This window comes from Talpa occidentalis, unplaced genomic scaffold, assembly GCF_014898055.3.
Source record: "Talpa occidentalis isolate TD23 unplaced genomic scaffold, MPIMG_talOcc4v2.1 talOcc4.4, whole genome shotgun sequence".
In the NCBI taxonomy this organism is placed as follows: Eukaryota; Metazoa; Chordata; class Mammalia; order Eulipotyphla; family Talpidae; genus Talpa; species Talpa occidentalis.
The window spans coordinates 61,941,342-61,957,245 of NW_023604295.1; the positions used below are offsets into that span (position 1 = coordinate 61,941,342).

At 37.1% G+C, this 15,904-nt stretch overlaps 2 protein-coding genes across 7 annotated transcripts in view; one reads left to right on the plus strand and one right to left on the minus strand.

The window, feature by feature from the left end:
- CMSS1 (cms1 ribosomal small subunit homolog) overlaps window positions 1-15,904 on the minus strand; it is a 346,374-nt gene that overhangs the window by 292,552 nt on the left and 37,918 nt on the right. The window lies entirely within an intron of this gene.
- Window positions 1-15,904, plus strand: part of FILIP1L (filamin A interacting protein 1 like) — a 90,212-nt gene that overhangs the window by 47,667 nt on the left and 26,641 nt on the right. The window contains exon 2 of one of the 3 annotated variants that reach the window (XR_008553895.1): window positions 1,488-5,942. The exons of the other annotated variants lie outside the window; for them this stretch is intronic. The gene's annotated coding sequence lies outside the window, so the exon portion shown is untranslated. Of the gene's footprint in view, window positions 1-1,487; window positions 5,943-15,904 lie in introns of those variants that run through there. 3 annotated transcript variants of the gene reach the window in all.

Consider the following 15,904-nt stretch of genomic DNA (forward strand, 5'->3'; position numbering starts at 1 on the left):
CAGGTCACTGTGGGGAAGTACAAAATATGCAATAGAAAAAGTTGTTTATTTGATATAGGCTGTAATTGGACACTGAAAAATTCCTGTCTTGGGAAAAAGGTATTCCACTCTTTGACTCTAATAGAGGAAAAGAGAAGCAGAAACCATCAATTATTGTTTCAGCTATACCCAAAGTACCATCTGTACCATAAACTATAGCTCAACTGTTGAAAATCATAACCTCTGTCAAAGCTCTAACAGCTGTTTCCCCAGAGTCTGCATTATATTTTTAAAATTAGGTTAATTTTAAAAGATTTTTTAAATGACACACTTTAGTAGTCCCATTTATTAACTTTATCTAAAGCATGATTCAAAGAACAATCATCCATTAACATCCCCTTTAAAGGTGAAAGTTGTTAAGATTTGTCATGAATACATTATCGCACAGAGGGTTCTTTAGTTGAGCATTTCTTAGTCCTTGAGAAAATCTATATGATGGAAGTATATTTGAATTTGAGTGAATGTGAATTCGTACATTTCCAAATGAAGGATATATTAATGTTATGCTTAATTAATGTATTCTTTTATGGTGATTTTCCTTAACTTTTATACACTGTTATTTTTGTGATATTTTCCCAATGTTGTGATGGATTCTAAAGTACAGACAATATGAAAACATGAATCAAGTTTTGAACTTAGTTTTCAACTTCACTTCTAATTCCCATTAATGTGCTTTCTCAAAAGGCTGTGAATTTTGTTTTAGGGTTTACTATTGTCCTTCTCCCTTCCCCAAAAGGACCACTGGTAATATATAGATTTGGAAGCAAAAAAATGAAAATGGGGAAAGAAGAATAAAATTCCACTAATTCTTCTTAGGTCATGTTGTGTCTATATCTAGTGCTTCAGGGCAAAGTAAATGCTTTTACAAGGTGAACAGAAAAAAAAAAATTACAGCCTCCTATTTAAGAGAGAAAGGAAGGGGGGGCAGGAAGAGAACTGTTTATGAAAGAGTGGATATTGTGGAGTAATAATCAGAGGATGTAAAGTAATATTGGTCTCAACCTGCTTTAGAAATTGAAATCTGTTGTTCACTAAGCCAGTCATTATCTTTGAAAAATTCAACACAACTTATCCCCTTGGGCACATCATTAACTTTAAGAAATTCTTAAAGCTTATTTAATTTGTATTGACCATGAGTTTAGCTTCAATTTAAACTGACTGGCTAGTTTCTAGAAATTATGTTTAAATAAGATTTTAACGATGAAGAGACACTACATATGCAGCCAACACAAACTTTCAGAAAGAAAAATCTTTCTGTGACTGCTTCTGCCATCACTACAGTATTTCAGGCCACCAATGCAATCACTATTGTTTTATGTATGCTGCCAAGACTTTTAGAACTTCCTCTGGTTGGTCAGTTTGTGCTTCAAACGTTAAGTACATTAATCCAAGTCCAACATCACCAACAATGTTGTAAGCCCTAACATCCTTCTTTTTCTTAAAAACAGAATTGAGGTTCTCTGTCCTTGACCTTCATCTGCATTAAAACTGCCTCTCTGGGAAAGCTGGGCCAACAAGAGTGGAAGGCTCTCCAAGGAAAGTCCCTTGGTTCTTTTTCAGCTATGGAAGAAATACCCCTTTCTTCATGCTTCTTCTCTCAGATGCGTTAGTGGAAGGGACAGCAGCAGTTTTCTGAACCCAAGAACAGAGAATAATATATTAGCAGTGTGTTTTCCTTTAATCTGACCATCCTTACATTCCTATGCCCACCAGCTCCAAAATAAAACTAACTTTTAAGGATACAATTATTACTTTTTACTGACAAGCTTGGGGAATGACATGTCTGTATATGTTTTAGGGGGAAGGAGTAAGGAGGTATGCAGAAGAGTAAGTTAGTGTATCATTGGGACAGGGAGGAGTGCAGACAAACATACACCAACTCCTTGATTCTGTTTATGGTAACTACTGATTCTAGTAAAGGACAGTTATTATCAGTAAGAGAGAGTATATATTACATCAGAATAGCAAAACCTTTAACTCCACAGATGTAAATATAAAAACTACCTTATTAAGTTCTATATGGATAGTAGAATGTCCAGGCCCCAGAAGTACGTGTACACACACACACAAACACACACGCAGAGAATATACTCAGGACTTTATAGCTGGAGGAAGCAGTCTTGGAGGCCATCTGATCCAAATGCTTCTCTTTACATAAGAAACTGATGTTCACAGTGTTACTTGCATCAAAGACACAGAACTACTCAGGGAGAGGCAGAGCTCCTGCATTCTTGGGCCCCATCCTTTGGTTTCTCCTTAAATTAGTGGTAGGAAGTGAACAGAGGAAGAAAAAAGCACCGGAAGCAGACTCACTACTATAGGTATTAATTTGAATATCAAATTCATAGAGTGGTTCAAAGTTCTTGTTAATTAGTACAAGCAGTAAGAAGTCAAAAGGAAGGAGGTAAAAAATCAATACAGTTCAACCAGCTAAAGCAATGGAAGAAGGGGAAAGACGGAAGTGATAATGGGAGGACAAAGGAGACAAATAATAAATATACATAAAGGTTCTCTGGATAGCCAGGCTTACTCTCTGACATCATGCTAGGAGTACCTTTGTAAGAATGTGTGCATTATAGTCAAAGGTATGTAAGTCTGAACCACAAACTTGACAAGTGACCTCAGCATCCTCTCACTAAGCATTATTAACTTCTCAGACCTCCCAGCTAGCAGATTCACTTTCAAAACTTAAAGTGACTCAATGCCTTTAGAACCATCTCTATAAAAATATCACAGGAAGTCACCAATGAAGGTTACAACCTCCTAGTGATACCCTGCTTTACTTTCCTTCACACCATATACCATAACATAACATTAAATTACACACTAATTGCTTGATTTGTTTTTTGTCTGTATTTTGGACTATATATCTTTGAGCCTCAGTTTTACAACTAATTTTACCTCTAGCACACAGAAAGATAGCTACTAGCTATAGTTAACAGGTGTGTCACTGGGTCAAGAAGGGTGGTAGATATATGTACAAACAAGTAAAGTACAATCTAAGAGCTTCTTATTTGGTAAAAAAATATTTCTGCAATAGTGGACTAGGAAGAACCCCTCTCCCTGCACACGCCCCTTCTTTAAATCTTTGCCACTATTTGAAGTAACCATAGCATTGACTTACAAATACAAAAACCGAAACACAAATTAGGCTCAGATGAAGGCAAGGGCAGTGAGACTGCTTTGTGTACTGCACAGTATGTGTGTGTACGCAGACTAAGTCAGATGTTTCTCTGCCCTGGCCCACCTCTACCTACTTCAATTTAACTTCCTCCCCCAAATAATGAAAATAAAGGTGGTGAAAGAGTACCAGGTGAATTGCCCTTGGGTATGGAATGGACTTGAAGCAAAAATAAAGTGCGGTGGTTTTGTCCTTAACGAAGGGTAGATTCCTCTGTTTTTTTCCCCAATCTCTGAGCCTCACCTGAAGGCCTATAAGATGCAGTTACTAGATCCAGAGAGTTTGCCCTTGCAGTAGCAAGAAACTAGCAGATAGTCTTCCAATTACTTTGATCCCAAAATTTCTTTGGGCAATCCACTAATCCACCTGTTTTTACAGAAAAGAAGTGATTTTTTTAAAATACTTTTGAAATTTAGAAACTCATTATGAGGCTTAGGGCTCATAATCCCTCATCAGCAGCAAACATTTACTGAGTGTCTACCTGATATTGTGTTAATCATAAGACAAGACAACAGGCCTTGCACTAAGTTCTCCAGATACCACACCATGTCTCTAGCCCAGCTACAGCTACTTGAACTGGCTGGCGTCATGCTGATGACAAGAATTAAGATCACCAGCAGCTCTTGCACAACAGCTTCGATCATGGTCTCAATTCCTGTTGATAAAGCAATATAGGTAAGACAGGTTGGCTGTACATAAATATCAAGTAAAGACAGTGTGGGATTGTTTTAAAAAAATTACAACATATATAGTCAATCTCTAACCTTGTTTACTGGTAACATTAAATCGATGTGGATAAATTCTCAATGGTAAAACTAAAGAGTAGGAATAATGGTTCATAAATCCGAATTCTACTTGGTTTGGCTCTGTCATCCATTTACTGGGTAAGCCATCAGTACCCTTGGTTTCACACACAAAAAGGAAACAACAATATCTACCATATCTATCTCTCAATACAGGTGAGAATAGGATAGAGGGCAATAAGCCCTAAGGGAATGCTAATTGAGTAGAGCCAAAGACTATATAAAAATAAAAGCTACTGATTCTATCATTACAGAGACAAATCAGCTATAGCAAAGGAAAAGAATGTGAATGGGGAAGTCCACACTTAAGCAAAGAGAAGACTGTTAACTATAGCACTTGAGCCTGTGAGAGCTCCAAATTATTGCACCAAGAACAGCCTTAATCCTTGATCCTTAAGCCTTGATCAGCCCTTTAAGATGGGCCACTCTGACAGGAGAAAATCTGCCAGATTTATCACTTTGCATGGCCCACCAGTTTTGGAACAAAAGTTTAAAGGTGAACTAAGCCTCTGTCTCTTTTTTAAATTCTTTTTTTAAGTGAAAACAAAAATAAGTCTCCAAGCAGAAATCATAAGAGGAATGTAAAACATTCATCACATTTGGGTTCACAAGACTTAAGTCACTGTTGCTGTTACATTTGAAGAAAAGGAGGGAGCTGGTTGGTCTAGAAGTTTGGAGAGAGCATGAGAAAGTTCCTGGTTTCTTGCTAAAGACAAAAGGTCATGCAATGAAATAGACTTGGCTTGTTAGTGTGTTTATTGGAAATGGCAAAGGAGGTGAAACACCCCATAGAGTTTTGTGAAAAGCAATCCTTTGATGCTAAAGGGAAGATTATTCTTTAAAAATAACCCCAATTCATATATTACCAAGATAGTTAAACAATGTTATGCATATTATTAAAACAAATACATTATGCTTGAAATTGCATATTATCCTTCAGGCCTTTCTTACAACTGGCTATCTGGCGCCAACTGAGGTTTTTCAGATAAAAGTGAGAAAAATGTTGTCAAGTGATTTGGGGTTCCACTCACTTCCCTCAAAGTTTTGTCTCACAAGATGATTCTTACAGTGCCATAAAATTTACTAAGCAAAGATTCAGTGACTCACAGGCAAAGTTAAGACTTTCTGGCCAGATTTCCCACATCTGGACTTCATCTAAATTTGTCTCCAAATGAATTCTTCACTGAATGATTCTACCTTCTCAGAAGTGACAGGAACAAAACTCGTTTTCTCCTCCTTCTGCTCTAATAATGAGTAACTCTGAAAACTTTAGGTATTATCCATCCTAAGAAGAGGTTACATTCTCCCAAAAAGTGGTTCTTCTCACTTCTCAATCATTTGGTCATATCAATTATGTATCAAGTTCAAGTCCATGTGAGGGATGCAGAAGAATCAAATCCTTCAAGGAGCTTACATTTAATTCAAGAGTAAAACTAATGTACCAAAACCAAATTAGCCAATGGTATAAAATAATATAGACTATTTGTGTCACAGAACCATAAGGGAGGTGGAGACTCAAAAAGGGGGAATCAGCCAAGATTATACCAATTAGATGGAAAATGAAATGTAAATGGAGGGTACTGAATGGAGCAAGATTTTAAAAGGCAGATTTATTCCTTGGCAGTCTACTATGAAAAGGAAATCTGAGGTAAAAGGAGAAAACAAGGTTTGAACCGGGATCAGAACACCCAAATGCTGATTTTTAAGTCCATTATTTGGCCTTCAGAACAACCTTAGACTTCTCTAGAAAGGAAGACAACTTAAGAAAATTGAATTCGGGTCTCCCCGGTGGCGCAGCGGTTGAGCGCTGGGTTGCGAAGCTGCCCACAGCCTCTGCAGCACCGGTTTGATGCCCTGCTGCTCCCCGGCCACTGGAGGAGGGTCTCACATGGCGCGCAGACCTCTCCTGCCGCCCGCTGCTCCCCTCAGCAGTGTACTTCGGTCCTTCTGCCTGCTCTGCTCCCCACTCTGGCTCTGGTGAATTCTCTCACCCTCCCGTGCTTCCGACTGTACCCAGTGCTTGAATGAATGAATGAATGAATGAATGAATGAATGAAAAGAAAAGAAAATTGAATCCTTAAAGTGAAGATGAAATCATGGTACAGCGCCAGACCCATAGCAGACACTCAGTAAACTCTACCTATGTCCCTTCTACTAGTTATGCCAGTCTGCCTACGAAGATGGCACTATCATGGTGCTACAGGTCAGCCAGGTTGAGGCATAAGCATTGCCCCAGGACCAAAAGGCGAGGTACTTTGCAGGATGTAATCCCGAAAGAGCTCATGCTCCCTTACAACCAGCCATAAAGTGAAGTAAAAGAGTATATTTACTAGAGAAAATCCATGTCTCTAGTAACTAAACCCAGTCACTTTGAAAGGTGATGTTATCCTTTTTTCCTTCCCTGCTACAAGGGAAACATTTCTGTCAGAAACCCAAATGTGTTTCTTAACTATGTCATAGTCATAAGTAGTAAGAAGTTACTTTATACTGAGTATAGGACCAAAGAGCACAAAGATTTAAAAGATAGGTTGAAAACTATCTGTTTTACCTTAAAAGTCCTAAGGTGCCTGAGAGACACACAAAAAACAAATTTGTACGACCAATTTTACAATTTCTACTAAATAGCTTTAATTGTATTCCTGCCACAGATTAAAAAAAAAAAAAAAGATTCCCTTTCAAAAGCTAATAATCAAAATTTGTCCTCCTAGGTGTGTTAATTTTTCAGTTTAAAGATACTTTCAATTTAACACATTTTGAATGTCAGGCACTAAAAAGATTTACTTCTTTACTTTTATTTTTTTTTTAAAGATTTATTTATTTATGCATACAAGAGCTGGGGTATAGGCCAGAGATTCGGGGAGTGAGAGGATTCACCAGAGACAGAGTGGAGAAGAGAGCAGGCAGACTGACTGAAATACACTGCTGAGGAGAGCAGCAGGAGAGACAGGAGAGGTCTGCCTCCCCATGTGGGTTGCTCCCCTGGCCGGCCAGAGATCGAACTCATGCTGCAGAGGCTGCGGATTGCTTCATAGTGCGGTGCTTAATCCCTTGCACCACCATGGAGGCCTTTACTTCTTTGCTTTTATAGCACACTTACAACCTTGAACTACAACAAAATTTACTTGACATATAAAGAATCAAAATAAACCTAAACCTCATGAAATTCCAATTAAGGTGTTTCCATAAACTTATAAGACTTGATAAGTCATAAAATCTCTTCTGTCAGAAACAAACATACTTTTTTTGACATGTGAATTTGTACAGAAGTTATAGGAGAAGGAAAAAAAGTCAAAGTTGATGGTGATTTTTACTCTGTAGAACTGAGATTTGAGGATCATCACAGGCTTGACGACAAAACTACTGCTTTCTTCATGTTGCAGCTGAGAGGACAGGTGTTGAGGCAAGGTCATAGAGTTAAGTCAGTAGCAGATTTTGGTCCAGTATTTCCTGTCCATGAGGTACATGTTCTTCTTCATGGCTTTTCAATTGCTTGAGAACTGGGGTTTGGGCTTTTTTTTTTGTTTTGTTTTTAGCTGTGATTGCAGGATGGTTAAAAGTGAGGGGTAGTGAAAATTTTTTTTGAAAAATGTGTTTTCAATGGCTGAAAAAGTGCAATAGCTTGCCTCTTCTTAAAATTTAAATCACAAGTAAGATATAGTCATGGCAAAAATGAATGGGTATTAATTCATTTGGCACAAACACAAGGTACACTATATAGACTTTAAATCTGTGATAAACAGTTTCTCACATAGTTAAAAATAAATGAGTGGATGAAACTCTTACCCAGGGACAACAACAGCAGCAGACCAGGGACCGGGCAAGTGGGGTATAAAGTCATTGCTCTCAACCTCTAGCAGATGTGTTGCTAATAACTATAATATCCTAATGGAATTGCCCCTCACTGGACAAGCTTAATATTCTCTAGATCAGATTCATCTTGAAAGAACACAACTTAGAGAAGATAAAGTAAGATCCAACTCTGTGTTCACAAAATTCTTTCTTTTCAATGCCCAGAAATGGCAGAAAAGGAAAATGTAGCCTAAATGCTCTGAACCGTCAGTCAAGGGAAAACTGAACAAGCCTAAGATGACTAAAATAATTTCAATTTTTATAATGCATACAAAAGGATATGTAAAACACAAACTCGAAAAAATGGTCATTCATTGTATACTCCAATACAGTGTAGAATAAAACTTTTCCACTTGTGTGTAATTAAACTTAACATATGGCCCAAACTCTAGCTCTCCCGAACATCATGGAGGGAAGCAGGAATCATCCTCAGGAACTAGGAAAAGTGTGGGTAAGGATAAACAGAAGATGCTCACTGTGGTTCAGGATCTAATTTGTTCAGCAGGAAGCCAAGCCAGGCATCAGCCTTCATCTTCCAACTGCCCTAACCTCTGAATACCAATCAATGATATTAAATGTTCCTAGTTCCCTTGCCCCTTACTTATTGACTTATAGTTAAAATGAAGGGGGAAAAAGAAGTTCTCTAGGGACCAAAATGCTTTACAATTTATACTCTGTGGGCTCTTAGCTACCCTATTTCTCATGGCAAACTGTGTGACTACAGTAGTCACAATAAAACACAAGCCTCTGTTGTTGTGGTTTCTAAATTTCTGAAGTTTGAATTTCCCACTAACAAGTTAGGAAACGTTTGGTTTCCCAAACATACCGCGTTAGCCACTGCCTCTGTGCAAGGAGCCAGACTATAAACGGATGAACTCATCTACAAGACTGGTCCCTGTTTGGCCTTTTATATTAAATCTAATAAAATGAACTCCAGTGAATTAATGATTGAAAGTCAAATAAAAGAAAAAGGCCCCTTTAAAAACTTAAGGAACTGGGAGCTTAAAATTATTTTTTGGCTCAGAATAAGATCTGGAACAGGATAACTTTGTAAGGTTTTAAAAAGGAGACAGTAAAAGAAAATCAATCAACCAACTAATTAGTGTTAAAAGAGAATAACACTAATCCTCTAAAATACCTATTTGTAACATATGAATGACAATAACGTGTGATCTGGGAAGAGAAAAAAGGGACTAATGGAATTAAAAACAAAATTCTGCAGCCACATTAGAATGCTCTTCTAAAGAATCCATTTTTGTTTTCCTCAATCCACTAAGATATAAAAGGCATATCGATGCATAAACGCATTTTGAGCAATAAAAGAAATACATGTAAATATTCCTAATAAGGTAAAACCCGTTCAAATATAGTCATATAGTTTTATGCCTTTGAAGTCTGTGTGAGAAAAGGCAGCCTATTAAAAACATTTTCCGAGAACTTTAAGTTCCTTGAAATGTTCTACGGAAATGGTATTTTTGACAAACCCATTCCTCTGGGGAACATGAGATGTTATTACTGGCAAAATCACAATTTTTAAAACCATCTAAAAATAATTATGGATTTATGCCAAATGACTAAACTTATTTTATTATTGCAGTGATTAAGAGAATATTTGCTAATGTATCATGATCAAGGCTCAAAGTGGCCATGAACTTAAGAAAATTTCTGTGCCTTTGATAAAGAATATTAGAACTCACAAATTCACTGGAGAGTATGGTGTATGATATGTGAGATAGGAGGTGTGGATACATGTAATGATGGAGAGCAACAATTACATCGACATTTCGCAGACCCAGAATGCCAACTGATAATTTGGCAAATTATTTAACTTTTTATGTGTAAAATGAGGGTGATAATAACTGCCTGTACTTTCGAGAACTAGCATGGTGCATGGCATATAACAATTGCTCAATAAATGGTTAAGTCTTTACCATTATTCATAGCTGGTAGAGGAAAGAAACTCCTTACTAGGTGTCTGTTTCTTGCATTTACACTCTTACACTCTAAATTGATAAAGCAGAATTAAGATATTTGTTCAAATACTTAACAAATATTTATTAAGAGGGCAATAAACCAGTAATCATTGAGCTATCATTGAATATCATTGAGTAATCATTGAGCTATCATTGAATAAAACACACACACACACACACACACACACACACACAGCCCTAAACTTACTTGTATGAAGTTTATGTTCTAGTAAGATATAGGGACAATAATCAAATAAGTAAAATATACTATAGCAGATAGTACCAGATGAGATAAGGGAGTGAGTCCAGTGGCTCCCTGGGAAGACAATCAAAAAGAGCCACAGGTCTTGTTGCGTTCAAGGAACAAGAAGGAAGTTGGTATGAGTGGAGCAGAGTGAGCAGTAGAATAATAGGAAGGGGTAACCAAGAAGGTAAGGACAGGGTGATAGAATGACACTAGACAAGGTGGGGGGGGGGGCGGTGTTGACAGAAAGGGAGAACAGGCCAATACTCTCTCTGGGCTTCCTACCACTACTATAGCTGTTTTAATGGAAAGAACACCTGCCTTGCAATGTGGATATTTGTGTTGCTTGGTAAATTATTTAACCTCTCTGAATTTCAGTTTTTTGGTCCCTATCCTTCTGTAAAATGGGAATATTACTTACCTCATACAGTTGTAGTAAGGATTAAAAACAAGTAAACCCTCAGTATGCTTGTTTTGCCCCACACTGCACAGAAGCTGATGACTGTTTCAGTTCCAAGTTTACCACAACAGTGGCATTATATGGTAATTAATCTGCCTGGACTTCAGTTTTTCAACTAAAAAAATGCAGATACTACACACATTATAAAGACAGATATACAACATCAAAGTGCTGTTATAAAAAATTAAAGTAATATTATTATAATTATTTTAATATTAAAGTTTCAAAACAGTGAAAGTAAATGATTCCCATTCTTCAATATTACTTGATTTTAAAAAGTCTTAAGGATTTTAATTTTTAAAGCATTAAGTAGTAAGGGTTTATTTAGCAGTTGTGGTAATTTTTATTCCCTTTTCTTGCCCCTGCCTGAAAACAATGATGTAATGGGAAAATCTCTAAGAGATGCTTTACTGCAAAATAAATCAAGGTGCCAGTGCTTATAGTAATTACTTTTTATTAAAAAAAAAAAAGGGAGAGAACAAAACTCTTTATTTGCATTTGCTTATATAGGCAAACATTCTAGAAGCTTATATATGAAACTAGTATCAGAGGTTATAGGTTCGGGAAAGGTAAATGGACAGCTCAAGGATATAAGATATATATTTTAAATATGTATTGTTTATATTTAGGAATGCTAATCTAAAATCCAAGACTGAAATTCAGACTTACTGAAGAGTCAGAAGCTAGCAACATAAACTTTTTATAACTACAAAGCTAATTAAACAACAATAGGAAAACCTCATATTCTCAGATAATTTGGTCATCTATTCTTTAACCTGTTATTTTGTATTTTCTTCTGAAGTGCTCAAAAGCATTATAAAACATCCTCAATTAGTCTTCTCCACATTTATCATATGGAAACCAACCCCAGTAGAAGTACATACAGAAAAGGCTATGTTCTCCAGTACTGTGCCAAATCATTCAGCCCACTTTACCTCTGAATCCACAAATAGACTAATTCTAGGAATATCTGATCCAGAAAAGAAAATGCATGTTCTCACTCAAGGAATAAAAAACAAGGGTAAGGTTAGCAAAACATCAGAGAAGCTTTGGGAAGGTCATCTATTAGCATCCATTGTGATATGGCATTTCATTGAATAACATATATTCTGAGCATTGTTTTCTTCCAGGAAGGGAGAACTCTTGAGTACATCTGTGGACAAAAGAGAAATGGAAAATACTAGCTAATCCCAAATTTGAGCAGCAGATAATGAAGAGTTACTACTCTCAGAGACAACTAACAACAAAATCTAACAAATTTTGCCCCCAAATTAACCATTTCCTAGAATGGTGGTTCTCAACCAAAGGTGATTTTTGTCTCTCTTTTTTTTTCTTTTTGCAATGTGGGGGAGACAATTTTTGGCATCACAACTGAGTTGGGGGTACTGAGTTACTTCTGGTATTGAGTAGGTACATACTGCTATAACTCTATAATGCACAGCAAAACCCTGGCACCCACCAACAATGTCAATTATGCCAAGGCTGAAAAACCTTCAGCTAAAATGACAGTCAGTATAGCTGAGCACGTGCACAGCTTAAAAGGTCCATGAATGGCCTGAAGGCAGATTACAGTAAACAGATTGTGGAGTCATATCTTTCATTAAAGTGGGGATTCTGACTATTTCCCAAGTCACCCTGAACTTTAAGGCATTCCTTTGTGGCGGAGGTATATTTCTGCATTGCCTCACCATCAGTAGTTTTCTACTTCGGTGGTAACTGGTCTGTGCTGCGCCAGGAAGTGTAGTAGAAGCTTCTGTATAGATTGTTTTATTTAACCCTCAGAACAACACTGTTATGAAGGAAGCACCAGCATTACCCCCATTCTACAGATGAAGAATATAAGACTACAAGAGATTAAAGAGCTTGCTCGGCCTCTCTGGTCATGCAGGGGTTAAAGTCTCAGCACTATCAATCTATTGCCAGCCACTGTGGCATGAGTTCGATCCCCAGCCAGGGAGCTAACCCACATGGAGCAGCAGACCTCTCCTGCCTGGCCTGTTGCTCCCCTCAGCAATATATTTCAGTAGATCCACCTGTTCTGTTCCCTACTCTCACCCCCACACCTGTGACCTACACCCTAGTTCTTGTATACATAAATAAAAATAAATCTTTAAAAATAAATAAAGAGCTTGCTTAGTTACACTAGGCAGATCCAAAGCCAACAATCAAACTTCAGAATCTGAATTTCTCCCCACCATTACTCCGACTCCCATAGTATTCCACTGCCTCTTTCCCATTGGTGCTTTGAGGCTAGCTAGTGTAGAAGTTCCTTTTTCAGCATCCTGCCTCTCTCTTTCCACACAGCCACCTGCACTAGTTAGTGCCATCTACAGCTGGAGCAATAGGGAATAGGCAATAGGAACAGGACATCAACTCTATTCAAAAGAAGGCTACTGTGGGTCAAACAGCTAAGATAAGATCACAGATCACACAGATAACAGAAGCACAAATTCAACCACAGGAAGGGGAAAGAAAGAATGGAAAGAATGATAAACAATGAAAGTGTTTGGAAGCTGAGGAGAAGTCCAATATCATGACATCACCATCAAATTTAAACTTACAGATGACCCTGCTGTCATGTACCAGACACTCTAAGAAACACACACATATCTATGACAATCCAAGGTACCGCATGTTGGGTGACTTTTTGAATGAATGTCCTTAGAGACTTACATGGCAGCCAAGGAAAGGCATAGTTGTCACAGTAGGCATTCTGTTGAAAGGCATGCTAGAAAGACATGCTAGGTTTTGTTTTGTTTTGTTTTGGGGGGTGGGGGGAGGTGGGTAGTAGGGGCAATCAAATAGAAAGTCTGGAAAAGAAAAAATGTTAAAGTTTATCTGAGGAATCTGCTTCAAATGATTAAGAACCTTGTTCTGAGTATGCGTGGGATAGGGAAAACAACACAAAAAGTGTAGTAGTGTTTTCACAGTGATTGGTTTTCCAAAAATTCCTTCTTGATAACCATAATATATTCTAAATCTGGCAAAAACAAACAAACAAAAACCCATCTGAGTAGATATTTTCTAATATAAAACTTAAAATGTGGAAGCAAACGCTTAGTAGTGTTAAATGAACATCCATCCTCCAATGGTTCTTTCTGGGAAACTGACAGTATAACATTAAAGAAACAACATATTTTTCAGGATCTAAGTAAGAGAACAGATTTACATGTGCTGTCCTTCCCTCTTAGTTCCCATTTTCTCTCCCAGGCCTAGACTGAGCACCTTTTAAGTCTCCACCTGGCCCTCTGATCCAATTTTGGAGAGTTTTTCCTATTTGATTCCATGGTCTCAAACTGAAAATACTCTTCTTTGTAGTCTTACTCCCCACACTCAGTGCCTGTGAGCCCTCAGACTAGCCTTTTTCTGATCTTGAAACCTCACCATTCAGCAGTTTTTTATTCTAGAAGAACTTTTGTCTCAATTTCTTTGCTTTTTTCCCTGCTTTTAGAAGAGCGAGATTTACCACAATACCCACCTCTCTGCTCAATTTGAGAATTTCACACACTCCTTTCAGGATCCTGTTTCTCTGCTAAACACTCCCAAGCTTCTTTTTATTAATAGGTCATTTGACAATTTGCATATTATTTCTTCCTTTCCCCTGACCCCCAGGGAGCCAAACAAGATTGTTCAGATGATTAAGAGTTCTGACTCATGATGCCCCATTTTTACTATATATTCCTATGACACCAGCTGAAGCCTCCTTCATTACTTCATGCCCTAGTTCTTATTTCACAATAAAGGAAAATAGTAACCAGCTAGCTGGATCTAGATCCATTTATGGTGTCTCTAAATGATCTCAATGATGACAGAATCCTCAGTAACAAAGACATAAAGCAGACACAGATGCATACTAATACTCATCTAGCAGATGCCAAAAAAAAAAAAGTGTTACTGTCCTCCCAGATCTTGGTGACCAAGTCAAATGAATTAAGCATTACATTATGACTGTGGTATGCAGTAGTTGTAATTTTTAAAAAACCTTTGACTTGTAAGAGAAATAAAAGGAAGCAGCATAAATAGAATGAAAAAGACTGGTCATGGCTATTTTTTACAAGTTACCAAGAACTTGTCTTAATGTAAGGAAGCTTTCCAATAAATTCCTTGTAATTTCTTTGCAAACTGTTTAGAGCTCTGTGGTATTATATCATGAACATAGCTGCTATTGATGCAATGCAATGATTAAAATCACTAAAAGATACAGTGGAATATAATCACGAGACTATCAAAGTCTAACCATAAGAGCAAATATAAAAATAAATAAAGAGATATATGTTAATTTTCTGCGTAGTAATTATTAACATGTTAAATCAGGAAGAAAAATAATGTATTGAACCAGCTCTGGAAGAATGAGAGCAAATATAGGACTACTGATTTAGTGAAGTAAGGTTACATATTTAAGGCTAGAATGAGTGACACACTATTTCACGTATCTTAAAAAAAGACCAAGGACTTGGTATCATCACACTGTTTGTCTGTTGACGGAGAAATATTGTAAGTTATAACCAGTGATGTGCAAGAAGCAGGAAGGTTTTGACAGACAAGTAACAAATTGACAACAATAAAAAAAAAAAAGACAAATAACAAGCACAGTAGCTTGCACGTAGTAGGTACTCACTATATAACTACTTCATAAAGATCTGAAATTAATTAAATGTTAACTCATCTACACAGAACTGTGGCCAGACCCATTTTAAAAGCCAAGCAACTAAGTGGTTTTCATGCCTTTATTTCAGATTGTGGTTTCAAATTCATTGTCTTGTGGAGACAGTTTTGTCATTTAGGATTTTCCTAACACAGAGAGGGGAAACTTGAAGGCAGAGAACCTTTCATCTATCTATCTATAGAGGGGTGCAAATAACTAGTTTTACTTATGATAAAAATACTGAAGCAGGAAGTAGGCCAGTGAATCTGGGAACTTCTCAGGATGCTTTAACTACCCATTTTGGGGAGTAATAGTTCTCAAATGTGGCCCCTTTCAAAAGGTCTGCAAATCAAAGTAATTTTCATTCACATTCTCTCACAAGTGTACAAGGAGTTTTTCACAGGCTATATGACGTGTGGTAACATCACTGCTATAACAGCTAATGGAATGTGTGAAACAGATCCAAGAATGCATCCAGCTGTCTTAATTAAGCCAGACATTAGAATTTGCAGAAATGTAAAACAACCAACTCTTCCTACCAAGTTTTTTGGTTTGAAAAAGTTATTTTTCATAAAAACAGTATTTATATTAGCATAACGAGTATATTATTTTTAGTGAAGAAATGAATATTTTAAAAATCTTAGTCTGAATTTTTAATGCAGTAGCTTTTGACATATATAATTCACACAACCAAAAGCTTCTATAGAGTC